The sequence below is a fragment of the Lolium rigidum genome, chromosome 4 (genome assembly GCF_022539505.1).
Source record: "Lolium rigidum isolate FL_2022 chromosome 4, APGP_CSIRO_Lrig_0.1, whole genome shotgun sequence".
Classification (NCBI taxonomy): Eukaryota; Viridiplantae; Streptophyta; class Magnoliopsida; order Poales; family Poaceae; genus Lolium; species Lolium rigidum.
In genome coordinates this window covers 84,987,764-85,002,398 of record NC_061511.1, presented here as the reverse complement: position 1 = coordinate 85,002,398, position 14,635 = coordinate 84,987,764, and positions in this window count along the sequence as shown.

Genomic DNA, 14,635 nt, shown 5'->3' with positions numbered 1-14,635 from the left:
AGGCTGCCGGGGCGGCGGCCAGCCCGCCTTGCAGGTGTGCGCGGCCGCACCGTCGCGGAGGTGAAGCACGTGTGCCGGCGCGCATCGTGCTCCACCTCGAACCACAAGTTCCAGTTGGGACTTGCGTCGCCGTAAGCGGGGTCCTCCTGGAGGTCCGCCGGCAGCTGCGCGCGGCGCCTCCGGATCTCCGCGACGCGGGCGCGGCCGGAGCCCGGGATGGGCGGCACCGGAACCCGATCTGGGCTCAGGTGCCAGCCGTGGGGGAGGTGCACGTCCCCCTACGGCATTGGGACGCCGGCGTCCCAGAACATCTACGCCACCCCTACGGTGACGTAGATCCGGTCGCGTCTGGGTGTCGCCGGCGGCCCCATGGCGAACGCCGCCTGCGCGACTGGCCGGCTGCTGCCGACCTCGTGGTCATTGGCGGACGGCTCGAACTCACGCTTCGGGGCCATGGCGGCGCGGAAGCTTCGAGCTCGCGCGTGCGGCCGGAGTGGAGAGTAGGGACTGGATAGGGACAGTCCCCCTCCCCAGTCCACATTTAATAGGACTGGGGAACCAACAGGTGGGCCAGCCACGCAGACCAGGCGGACACGCGAGGACGCCGCGTGCCATCCGCGGCCATCCGCTTTTGCGGTACGTCCCTGCGTTGGGCCGCCTTTTTGTCCGGTTCGACCCATCCGGACGCGCGGGCGCGGATGGATCCCCCGGTTGGAGATGCCCTTATTACTTTAAACCAAACGGTTGCTATCTAAAAAAAATCACACACGCCTGTAGTGGGGATAAGTACAGTTGTTAGTATTTTTCATCTTACTTTGTAGCTTCTTCTACTACATAATTTGAAACCGAATAACTCTTTCTATATTTTCATCTTCTGCGAGGTTAAGAAGGGTGTTACAAAGAAGAGAACACCCAACAGTTGGCAGTGCATATATGGAACATCACAAAGCAACTCACTCGTTTCTGCAAGCAATGCTTAGAATCAGTACCGCAGAACCTTCCATAGAAAATCAATCATCCATGATCAGTCCATGTAGCCACTTGCAAAAGCACACTTGATAAGTCGCCTTCACTCGATGAATGCAACGAATTATTATGCCCCGATGCCATATTCTGCATACCTATCACACATGGACTGTCCGTGGCCATTAATTGGAGATAGACAGCAAAAGAGAGCGATAGAGCCTTGAGAGACGTCGATTCTCTTTGCCTCTTCTGATGTGTTGTCAGTTGCTACTTTGCAAGTTTACATCATCTTTCCTTTTAGCTTTCATCTCTTGAACTTGCATGTATGGACTCGTGTAAGTGTTAGGCATAGTGGTGTGCGGTTCACCGGCATCTCTAACCGAGCGACCAAAACAAAAGCGCTAGGCTATTCGTTTTTGGCCGTTTGGATGGCTGAACGGACACCCGGACAGCGGCCCGCGTCCGCGTATCCGCTTGGGTCGCACGCTACGCCCAACGCGGCGACCCAAAAAGACGCCACGTGGTTCGTCTTCCTTGCGCGGCGCTGCGCTATGGCAGGCCTCGATGGGACATCAATGGCGGGCGGTAGAACCGCGGGAAAGTTCCCGCACGCGCGAAAAGGCCATTGGCGCGCCCTGGCGCCCAACTTTCCCGCCCGAGGCCGCCGGCTATAAAAGACGGCGGCGGTCTCACAGATCTCATCACACCCGCTCCAGCGTCCTCTCCCCCTCCACCTTCTCTGGCGCCCTCTCCGTCGCCATGCCGCGCACTCTGCAGGCCACGTGGGCCAAGCTCTCCCTCGCCGCCCGGGCCAGGTTCTCGCGGACGGAGGAGGAGGAGCGCGCGGACGCGCGGTGGGTCGCCGACGAGGAGGCGCTCCGCGTCACTGCCGAGGCGGCGCCGAAGAAGGAAGAGGACGCGGAGATGGTGGAGGCGGCCGCAGACGGATGGCACGAGACCGCGGACGGGTGGTACGAGGTCGCGGAGGAGGGGGCCGCCACGGAGGAGGAGCCCGTCCACGCGGAGGACCTCGCGCTGGCGAACATCAACGCCGCCATCGAGGAGCGGCTCGCCGACCTCACGCGCGTGACGAAGGAGCACGAGGCCACCTGCCGGGCCGGCCGCCGCCGACTAGGCGACCTCCTCGGCCAGAAGAACCAGCTCCTCGATATGCGAGCAGCCCGCCACCTCATCCAGCTGCCCTTGCCCGAGCGGCGCGCCCGGGAGACTGCTGCGTCGGCGGAGCGCGGCCGACAAGAGCGCATGCGTCAGCGAAACGAGAACCACGAGGCCCAGGACGCCGGCTGCGTCCGCCTGGAGGCGCGGACTGCTGTGGAACGCGCCACCCTGCAGGAGCTAGAGCTATACGAGAAGCGGATGGTGCCGCCGCAGGAGGCGGAGCCCGAGCACGCCCGAGGCGCGAGGGCGGAAAGGAGGAGGATGAAGGCCTCCCCCGCGCCACCCAGCTTGTAAGCTGGAGTGGAATCTTCACGCGTATAGGCTGCCCGCATCGAGTGAAATTCACGGCCCCGACGGCGCGTCGGCGAGGAGTCGCCGGCGAGGCCGCCGGCCCCGTACGTATTAGGATAGGAGTAGTAGATTTAAAAAATGTAATGGGTACCTTTTTAATGAAGAAAAAATATTTCTTCCTATGACACGCGGGCCAGGGCGGACAAGGGGCGGACGCGAGCGGGCAGCCATCGGCGGCTATGGCCACGCAAACTCGTCCCAGATATGGGCCGGGTTTGGGTCGTCCCGGACGCCACGGCCATCCATTTTAGGGATGGGTCCACGCGCTGGGCCGGGTTTTTGTCCGGCTCGACCCATCCGGACGGGCGGGCGCGGGATGGGTCGCTCGGTTGGAGATGCCCTTAGCTACTTGGCCCGACCTTGTCTGGAACATAATTGTTAATGAATAGTTTCAAGTAGTAATAAAAATACGGAACAAGCCTGGATGGGCCTGAGGCGGACTGGCGAACGCCGACGAGGAAGCCTCGACGAAGGCTGGTGCTACCGCCGATCGGCCTAGGGGAGAAGCCGGTGGGAGTGTCGTCGGCTGCCTCGTCGGGATCGGGATCGCTGTTTGGGCTCCTCGGCGAGATCTCGGACGATGAAGAGGAGATTTCGCTAGCGGAGGACGTGGCTTGGCAAGGGCTTGCTGATGAACCGCGGGTGTCCCCGCCTGATCGTGCTGTCGGCCGCAGCAGTGGTGGTCTGCTCGCCGATTTCTGGACCAGAATTGGTTATCCAACTGCGGCGTCCAGGTCTTGGGAGAAGCAGTCAACGGCAGATACCGTGTCAAGGCCGTCTGTGTCGAGGGCAAGGTCTTCCTCGCCACCAAGACCTTCCATTCGGGAGGTGGGGCGTAGGTCGGCGTCCTCTTCGCCGACGGGGTTGCGGTTGCCCAAATCGTCGGTGCGTCTGAAGGCTTGGAAGTGACCCCTGCCGTCGAGGAGGGTTACGCCGCCGGCAATGCCCTCCGATTGGGGCTTAGGGTTGATGGAATCCAGCAAGCTGACTCGAGACATCGGTTCACAGACAAGCGGGGTGAGCGATTTACCCAGGTTCGGGGCCCTCAATGAGGTAAAACCCTTACGTCCTGCCTGTCTGATCTTGATTATGAAGATATTGGGTTACAATGGGGTGCCGAATAGTTCGGCTGAGATCTCGTCGAGAGGCTAAGTGCTATGGTGACCTAGCTCTAGAATTTTGGTGGCTAAGATTACTAAGATTGATTGTGTCCCTCGGCAGCCCCTCTCCTGGCCTTTATATAAGGGGCCAGGTCTCAAGAGGCCTAACCGAGTACGACTAGGTCTACAGTAGTTTTAAATCTAATCTTTCCTTATTCGGCTGCTTCCTTGTCTTGCCCGCCAAGGAATCTTCTGGTACGCCATCCAGGTGGCCCGTCTCGCCTCCAAGTGCCTTCATGGGCCTGCAACTAGATAATGTAGGATAGGGCAATGTCGGTTACCCGAAGGGTAATGCCCACGTCAGTAGCCCCCGAGTGTCTAGCCGAACATAGTTCGGGTAGAGACTGAAGCGTGCCTCCTCTTAATGTTCTTCTCCTTGATTGTTCTTGTTCATCTTGAATTAGCATCATCTTCTTCTGTCGGGTGCGCGTCAGCGCTCCCGATGGGAGTAGCCCCCGAGTCTAGGTACGGATGCTTGGAATCCGTGCGTAGACTCAAGTTGCACTACTCGAACGTTCTGCTCTGCCGAAGTTTTTCTGCAAATCTTCATAGGGCATGCAAGGGATAATGAGTAACGTGCCCAACTTTTGCTGGTTAACTACCGATGGCAAAACAAAATTACCCTACACAGAATCAAGTCCCCGGGCATGATCCTGGAGTGCAAAAAAGTTCTATCGGGTGCGCGTCCAGCGCTCCCGATGGGAGTAGCCCCCGAGTCTGGGCATGGGTGCTCGCAACCGGGTGCAGACTCGAGCAATCATCTTTTTCTTCAATCTTTTTCCTCCGAATCCTTATTCTGTCGGGTGCGCGTCCAGCGCTCCCGATGGGAGTTGTAGGATGACGTTGCATAGAAAACAAAAAAATTCCTACCGCGAACACGCAATCCAAGCCAAGATGCAATCTAGAAGACGGTAGCAACGAGGGGTATCGAGTCTCACCCTTGAAGAGATTCCAAAGCCTACAAGATGAGGCTCTTATTGCTGCGGTAGACGTTCACTTGCCGCTTGCAAAAGCGCGTAGAAGATCTTGATCACGATCGGTTCCGGCGCCACGAACGGGCAGCACCTCCGTACTCGGTCACACGTTCGGTTGTTGATGAAGACGACGTCCACCTCCCGTTCTAGCGGGCAGCGGAAGTAGTAGCTCCTCTTGAATCCAACAGCACGACGGCGTGGTGTCGGTGGCGGTGGAGAACTCCGGCGGAGCTTCGCTAAAGCTACGCGGGAGATATGGAGGAGAGGGGGCGGCTAGGGTTTGGGAGGGGGTGGCCGGCCACTTCAAGGGGGCGGCCAGCTTGTGGTCTTGGGGTGGCCGGCCCCCTCCCTTGGCCCCTCATTATATAGGTGGATCCCCAAGAGTTGGTCTCCAAGTCTTCGAATAAGACCCGAACCAAAAATCGTCCATAAGGAGGGGAAACCTAGCCAAGCTAGGACTCCCACCAAAGGTGGGAGTTCCACCTCCCATATGGGGGGTGGCCGGCCCCCTAAGGGGGAGTCCACTTGGGACTCCTCCCCCACTAGGGTTGGCCGGCCATGGAGGTGGAGTCCCATGTGGACTCCACCTTCCTTGGTGGTTTCTTCCGGACTTTTCTAGAACCTTCCATAGAACCTTCCGCGACATTTTAATTCACATAAAATGACATCCTATATATGAATCTTATTCTCCGGACCATTCCGGAACTCCTCGTGATGTCCGGGATCTCATCCGGGACTTCGAACTCCATTCCATATTCAAGTACTACCATTTCAACATCCAACTTTAAGTGTGTCACCCTACGGTTCGTGAACTATGCGGACATGGTTGAGTACTCACTCCGACCAATAACCAATAGCGGGATCTGGAGATCCATAATGACTCCCACATATTCAACGATGACTTTAGTGATCGAATGAACCATTCACATACAATACCAATTCCCTTTGTCACACGATATTTTACTTGTCCGAGGTTTCATCTTCGGTATCACTCCATACCTTGTTCAACCTCGTCTCCTGACAAGTACTCTTTACTCGTACCGTGGTATGTGGTCTCTTATGAACTTATTCATATGCTTGCAAGACATTAGACGACATTCCACCGAGAGGGCCCAGAGTATATCTATCCGTCATTGGGATGGACAAATCCCACTGTTGATCCATATGCCTCAACTCATACTTTCCGGATACTTAATCCCACCTTTATAACCACCCATTTACGCAAGTGGTGTTTGGTGTAATCAAAGTACCTTTCCGGTATAAGTGATTTATATGATCTCATGGTCATAAGGACTAGGTAACTATGTATCAAAAGCTTATAGCAAATAACTTAATGACGAGATCTTATGCTACACTTAATTTTGGGTGTATCCATTACATCATTCATACAATGATATAACCTTGTTATTAATAACATCCAATGTTCATGATTATGAAACTAATCATCCATTAATCAACAAGCTAGTTTAAGAGGCATACTAGGGACTTCTTTGTTGTCTACATATCACACATGTACTAATGTTTCGGTTAATACAATTATAGCATGACATAAAAACATTTATCATAAACATAGAGATATAAATAATAACCACTTTATTATTGCCTCTAGGGCATATCTCCTTCGATCTCCCACTTGCACTAGAGTCAATAATCTAGATTACATTGTAATATACCTAACACCCATGGCATTCTCGGTGTTGGTCATGCTTTGCCCTAGGGAGAGCTTTAGTCAACGGATCCGCTACATTCGGATCGGTGTGTACTTTGCAAATCTTTACTTCTCCATCTTCGATGTACTCGCGAATCGAGTGGTAACACGGCTTGATATGCTTCAGCCTCTTGTGTGACCTTGGCTCTTGTGCATTGGCGATGGCACCCATGTTATCACGAGTAAATGATTAATGGGTCCAATGCACTAGGAACCACACCGAGCTCTACAATGAACCTCTTCATCCATACCGCTTCGATGAAGCCTCCGAAGCCGCTATGTACTCTGATTCTGTTGAAGACTTCGCCACCGTGCACCGCTTCGAGCTTGCCCAGCTTACTGCAGCACCATTCAATATAAACACGTACCCAGACTGTGACTTAGAGTCATCAGGATCAGTGTTCCAACTTGCATCGGTGTAACCATTTACAACGAGCTCTTGGTCACCTCCATAGCAAAGAAACATATCCTTAGTTCTTTTCAAGTACTTCAGGATATTCTTGACCGCTGTCCAGTGTTCCATTCCTGGATCACTTTGATATCTGCTAGTCAAACTAACAGCATGTGCTATATCCGGTCTAGTACATAGCATGGCATACATGATAGATCCTACTGCCGAGGCATAGGGGATATTATTCATCCTTTCTCTTTCTTCTGCCGTAGCCGATCCTTGAGTCTTACTCAATACCTTGCCTGGTAACATAGGTAAGAACCCTTTCTTACTTTCGTCCATTCTAAACTTCTTTAGAATCTTGTCCAGATATGTACTCTGTGATAGCCCTATTAGGCGTCTTGATCTATCTCTATAAATCTTGATGCCTAATATATACGATGCTTCACCAAGATCTTTCATTGAAAAACTATTATTCAAATAACCTTTAACACTGCTTAATAGTTCTATATCATTCCCGATCAATAATATGTCATCTACATATAATATCGGGAATGCTACGGAGCTCCCACTCACTTTCTTGTAAATACGAGGCCTCTCCATGACACCGTATAAACCCGAAGTCTTTGATCACCTTATCAAAGCGTCGGTTCCAACTTCTCGATGCTTGCTTCGGTCCATAGATTGAACGCTGAAGTTTGCATACTTTGTCAGCATTTTTAGGATCGATAAAACCTTTGGGTTGTACCATATACAACTCTTCCTCAATGTCTCCATTAAGGAACGCCGTTTTGACATCCATCTGCCAAATCTCATAATCGAAAAATGCAGCTATTGCTAACAAAATCCTCACAGATTTTAGCTTCGCTACAGGTGAGAAAGTCTCATCGTAATCAACTCCTTGAATTTGTCGGAAACCTTTTGCAACAAGTCGAGCTTTATAGACAGCAATATTACCATCAGCATCTGTTTTTCTCTTGAAGATCCATTTATTCTCGACAGCCTTTCGGCTATCAGGTAAGTCTACCAAAGTCCATACTTTGTTATCATACATGGATCCCATTTCGGATTTCATGGCTTCTTGCCATTTGTTGGAATCTGGGCTCATCATCGCTTCTTCATACGTTGCATGGGTCCTCATCATTGTTATCTACAATCATGACATTTAGACAAGGATCATACCAATCAGGAGTGGCACGTTCCCTTGTCGATCTGCGAGGTTCAGTAGTTTCCTCGTTCGAAGTTTCATGATCATTATCATTAGCTTCCTCTCGTTGCCGGTGTAGGCGGTACAGGTACAACTTCCGGTACTGCGCTACTCTGATCAACGAGTATAGATTCATCAATCTCATCGAGTTCTACTTTTCTTCCAGTCACTTCTTTAGTGAGAAATTCTTTCTCAAGAAAGGTTCCATTCTTAGCAACAAAGATTTTGCCTTCGGATTTGTGATAGAAAGTATACCCTATAGTTTCCTTAGGGTATCCTATGAAGACGCATTTCTCCGCTTTGGGTTCTAGCTTGTCCGGTTGTAACTTCTTTACATAGGCTTCGCAACCCCAAACTTTCGAGAACGACAGCTTAGGTTTCTTATTAAACCATAATTCATACGGTGTCGTTTCTACGGATTTTGATGGTGCTCTATTTAAAGTGAATGCGGCTGTCTCTAATGCATAACTCCAAAATGATAATGGCAAATCAGTAAGAGACATCATAGAACGAACCATATCTAAGAGAGTTCGATTACGACGTTCGGACATACCGTTACGTTGAGGTGTTCCCGGCGGTGTCAATTGTGAAAGTATTCCGCATTTCTTTAAATGCATGCCAAACTCATAACTCAGATATTCACCTCCACGATCAGATCGTAGAAATTTGATCTTCTTGTTACGTTGATTTTCTACTTCACTTTGGAATTCCTTAAACTTCTCAAAAGTTTCGGATTTATGTTTCATGAAATAGATATACCCATATCTACTCGGATCATCCGTGAAGGTTAGAACATAACGATAACCACCGCGCGATGCTACACTCATTGGTCCGCACACATCGGTATGTATGATTTCCAATAAGTCGATAGCTCGCTCCATCATACCGGAAAATGGAGTCTTTGTCATTTTTCCCATTAGACATGCTTCGCATCTATCAAGTGACTCAAAGTCAAGTGATTCAAGTAATCCATCAGTATGGAGTTTCTTCATGCGTTTCACTCCAATATGACCAAGACGACGATTGCCACATATAAGTAGAATTATTATTCAATTTAATTCGCTTAGCATCAATGTTATGTATATGCGTATCACTACTATCGAGATCTAACGAAATAAGCCATTCTTTTGTGGTGCTCGACCATAAAAGATATTATTCATAAAAATAGAACAACCATTATTCTCGGACTTGAATGAATAACCGTCTTGCATTAAACAAGATCCGGATATAATGTTCATGCTCAACGCAGGTACATAATAACAATTATTTAGGCTTAAAACTAATCCCGAAGGTAGATGTAGAGGAAGTGTGCCGACTGCGATCACATTGACCTTGGATCCGTTTCCAACGCGCATCGTCACTTCATCTTTCAGCGGTTGTCGTTTATTCTTTAGTTCCTGTTTCGAGTTACAAATATGAGCAACCGAACCGAGTATCAAATACCCAGGTACTAGAACGAGAACCGATGAAATGAACATCTATAACATGTATATCGAGATATACCTTCTTTCTTCTTCTTGACAAGGCCTCTCTTCGGATCAGCCGTGATACTTGGAGCAATTACGCTTCCAGTTGTCCCTTCTCCTTGCAGTAATAGCACTCAGCATCAGGCTTAGGGCCGTTCTTAGGTTTCACAGGAGGTGTGGCAGCTTTCTTGCCACCCTTCTTGAATTTTCCCTTAGACTTGCCCTGTTTCTTGAAACTGGTGGTCTTGTTGACCATCAACACTTGGTGCTCTTTCTTGATCTCAATCTCAGCAGCTTTTAGCATGCCAAAGAGTTCAGGTAACTCCTTGTTCATGTTCTCGCATATTGTAGTTCATCACAAAGTTCTTGTAACTTGGTGGCGGTGATTGAAGGACACGATTAATCCCCGATCTGTTAGGAATCACTATTCCCAAGTCACCGAGTTTCTTCGCATGCCCGGTCATGGCGAGCATGTGCTCACTAACGAGCTGCCTTCTTCCATCATGCGAGTCGAAGAATTGTTTCGATGCTTCATAGCATTCCACGGCCGCATGAGTCTCAAAAATAGCTTTTAGCTCTTTCATCAACTCATGAGGATCGTGGTGCTCAAAACGTTTTTGAAGATCGGATTCCAGACTGCATAGGATGGCACACTGAACTTGAGAGTACCGTATTTTCCGAGTCTCGTAAACAGATTTTACATCATCGGTTTCAGTTTCTGCAGGAGGGTCACCTAGCGGTGCATCAAGCACATATTGCAGATTTCCGCCAGAGAGGAAGATCCTCACATGACGGAACCAGTCGGTGAAGTTGCTACCATTGCTCTTAAGTTTATCTTTCTCTAGGAACTGATTAAAATTGATTGGGGACGCCATCTCTACAACATATATTTGCAAAACTTTAGACTAAGTTTATGACAAATTGAGTTCAAATTTTAATTCAACATAATTAAAAACTAGGTGAACTCCCACTCAAAACAATATCCCTCGCATTGTCTTAGTGATCACACGAACCAAATCTACCGCACCTAAACCCGATCATCACGAGAAAAGGTGTGATTTCAATGGCGAACACTCAAAATGTTCATCATATCAACCATATGATTCATGCTCTACCTTTCGGTATCATGTGTTCCGAGACCATGTCTGTACATGCCGAGGCTCGTCAAGGCCACCTTAGTATCCGCATGTGCAAAACTGTCTTGCACCCGTTGTATGTACTTATTGAATCTATCACACCCGATCATCACGAGATGCTTCGAAACGACAAGACTTGATAACGGTGCTACTAAGGATGAACACTTTATTATCTTGAGATTTTAGTGAGGGATCATCTTATAATGCTACCGTCGCGATCTAAGCAAAATAAGATGCATAAAAGGATTAACATCACATGCAGTTCATATGTGATATGATATGGCCATTTTGTCTTTGCGCCTTTGATCTTCATCTCCAAAGCACAGACATGATCTCCATCATCTTTGGGCATGATCTCCATCATCGTCGGCGTGGCGTCAAGGTCAATGGCGCCGTCTCCATGATTGTCCTCCATGTAGCAACTATTACAACTACTTTGAAATACTACTCAACATGAAATTTAAAGACAACCATAAGGCTCCTGCCGGTTGCCACAATACAATAATGATCATCTCATACATATTCATCATCACATTATGGCCATATCACATCACCAAACCCTGCAAAAACAAGTTAGACGTCTCTAATTTGGTTTGCATATTTTACGTGGTTTAGGGTTTTCGAGAGAGATCTAATCTACCTACGAACATGAACCACAACGTTGATACTAATGTTGTCAATATAAGAGTAAATTGAATCTTTACTATAGTAGGAGAGACAGACACCCGCAAAGCCTCTTATGCAATACAAGTTGCATGTCGAACGAGGAACAAGTCTCATGAACGCGGTCATGTAAAGTTAGTCCGAGCCGCTTCATCCCACTATGCCATAAAGATGCAAAGTACTCAACTAAAGATAACAAGAGCATCAACGCCCACAAAACCATTTTGTTCTACTCGTGCAACCATCTATGCGTAGACACGGCTCTGATACCACTGTAGGATGACGTTGCATAGAAAACAAAAAAAAATTCTACCGCGAACACGCAATCCAAGCCAAGATGCAATCTAGAAGATGGTAGCAACGAGGGGGTATCGAGTCTCACCCTTGAAGAGATTCCAAAGCCTACAAGATGAGGCTCTTGTTGCTACGGTAGATGTTCACTTGCCGCTTGCAAAAGCGCGTAGAAGATCTTGATCACGATCGGTTCCGGCGCCACGAACGGGCAGCACCTCCGTACTCGGTCACACGTTCGGTTGTTGATGAAGACGACGTCCACCTCCCGTTCCAGCGGGCAGCGGAAGTAGTAGCTCCTCTTGAATCCGACAGCACGACGGCGTGGTGTCGGTGGCGGTGGAGAACTCCGGCGGAGCTTCGCTAAAGCTACGCGGGAGGTATGGAGGAGAGGGGGCGGCTAGGGTTTGGGAGGGGGTGGCCGGCCACTTCAAGGGGGCGGCCAGCTTGTGGTCTTGGGGTGGCCGGCTCCCTCCCTTGGCCCCTCATTATATAGGTGGATCCCCAAGAGTTGGTCTCCAAGTCTTCGAATAAGACCCGAACCAAAAATCTTCCATAAGGAGGGGAAACCTAGCCAAGCTAGGACTCCCACCAAAGGTGGGAGTTCCACCTCCCATATGGGGGGTGGCCGGCCCCCTAGGGGGAGTCCACTTGGGACTCCTCCCCCACTAGGGTTGGCCGGCCATGGAGGTGGAGTCCCATGTGGACTCCACCTTCCTTGGTGGTTTCTTCCGGACTTTTCTAGAACCTTCTAGAACCTTCCATAGAACCTCCCGCGACATTTTAATTCACATAAAATGACATCCTATATATGAATCTTATTCTCCGGAACTCCTCGTGATGTCCGGGATCTCATCCGGGACTCCGAACAAATATTCGAACTCCATTCCATATTCAAGTACTACCATTTCAACATCCAACTTTAAGTGTGTCACCCTACGGTTCGTGAACTATGCGGACATGGTTGAGTACTCACTCCGACCAATAACCAATAGCGGGATCCGGAGATCCATAATGACTCCCACATATTCAACGATGACTTTAGTGATCGAATGAACCATTCACATACAATACCAATTCCCTTTGTCACACGATATTTTACTTGTCCGAGGTTTGATCTTCGGTATCACTCCATACCTTGTTCAACCTCGTCTCCCGACAAGTACTCTTTACTCAGTACCGTGGTATGTGGTCTCTTATGAACTTATTCATATGCTTGCAAGACATTAGACGACATAACACCGAGAGGGCCCAGAGTATATCTATCCGTCATTGGGATGGACAAATCCCACTGTTGATCCATATGCCTCAACTCATACTTTCCGGATACTTAATCCCACATTTATAACCACCCATTTACGCAGTGGTGTTTGGTGTAATCAAAGTACCTTTCCGGTATAAGTGATTTATATGATCTCATGGTCATAAGGACTAGGTAACTATGTATCGAAAGCTTATAGCAAATAACTTAATGACGAGATCTTATGCTACGCTTAATTTTGGGTGTATCCATTACATCATTCATACAATGATATAACCTTGTTATTAATAACATCCAATGTTCATGATTATGAAACTAATCATCCATTAATCAACAAGCTAGTTTAAGAGGCATACTAGGGACTTCTTTGTTGTCTACATATCACACATGTACTAATGTTTCGGTTAATACAATTATAGCGTGACATATAAACATTTATCATAAACATAGAGATATAAATAATAACCACTTTATTATTGCCTCTAGGGCATATCTCCTTCAGGAGTAGCCCCCGAGTCTAAGTGCAGATGCTCGCAATCTGTGCATAGACTCAAGTTCATCATCCGATACCTTTTTTTATTCCTTCGAGTGCTTTGAGCATTCCTCACGACGTCATTGATGATGTTTTACTGACATCTTGATTTTGACTGATAAAATGCGACCCGCTGGGCCCATGCTTTCTCTATCTGGCCCTATTTTTAAGCAATATCCGCCCTTCTCGCACAGTTATCAAGGCGCCTCCTCGATTTCCGCAATCATCAATGGAAAAAGGTCCACTTAGTGAACTGGCAGCAATGACACGTGCCCACACAGTCCTCAAGTTCTCCCTCTCTTAAAATCACCAAAGGACGAAAATCTCTAATCTTCTCCCATATTTGATGTACCATCTTCTTGTCCTTCTTCTTCTTCCTTTCTTCGCAACCGCTGCGCCGCCACCACCGCTTTTCCGATCCTCCCCATATCTCGCAATGGTGAAGAAGAAGAGCCTCACTACCACCGCCAGTTCCACGAGTGGTGGCGCCGCCGCCAAATCCTCCTCGAATCTTCCGAAGAGGAGTGCTCCAGATGCTCCTCCTCCAGCTCCAGCGCCGCCAGGCTCGATAGCCAAACTTGGGGATTGGCTAGCGTCATCCATCACGAAACGTGATGAGAAGAGGGCCCGAAGCCTCGGGTTAATCTCCTCCGACGAGGGGAATGTGATTCTTCCAGGTGTGATTTCTCGGCCCAATCCCCCTGCTGGTTTTACCGTGGTGTTCCTGTCGTTCTTGTATCGGGGTCTCTCGCTTCTTGCTCATGAATTCCTTCTTCATCTTCTGCGGACTTACGAAATCCAACTGTGGCAACTCACTCCTAATTCAATCCTTCACGTTGTTGTGTTCATCACCCTCTGCGAGGCGTTTTTGGGCATTGAGCCTCATTTTGGGTTGTGGAAAAAGATCTTTTATGTAAAGAGGTACAACAGTAGTAATGGATCTTTTGTCATCGGAGGAGTGGGGTTTGTGGCTCGTTCAGAGGTTAACTATTTCAGTTTCCCAATGAGAGAATACGTGCAAGGATGGAGACTGAAATGGTTTTATGTCAAGGATTCCTTGTCAACCGAGTCCCAGCTTCCTTGCTTTGCCGACGTCCTCGAAGCCAAGCCTAAGGAATCTTGGAAGAACATTCTCTCTCCCGACGAAAGGGCAACAGCCGACGAATTATTTGCCAAATTTCTTAGAATCAAAGAGGCCGATGGTCAAACTATGATTGGCACAGAGGTGGCAGTGGTGTTCCTGAAACGTCGAAACCAACCAGTCATGGTCAGAATTCGTCCGATGTGGTTGTATTCGGGCCCGAAGGATGAATCCAGGATAAATATTGCTGAACTGTCGGAAAAGGAGCT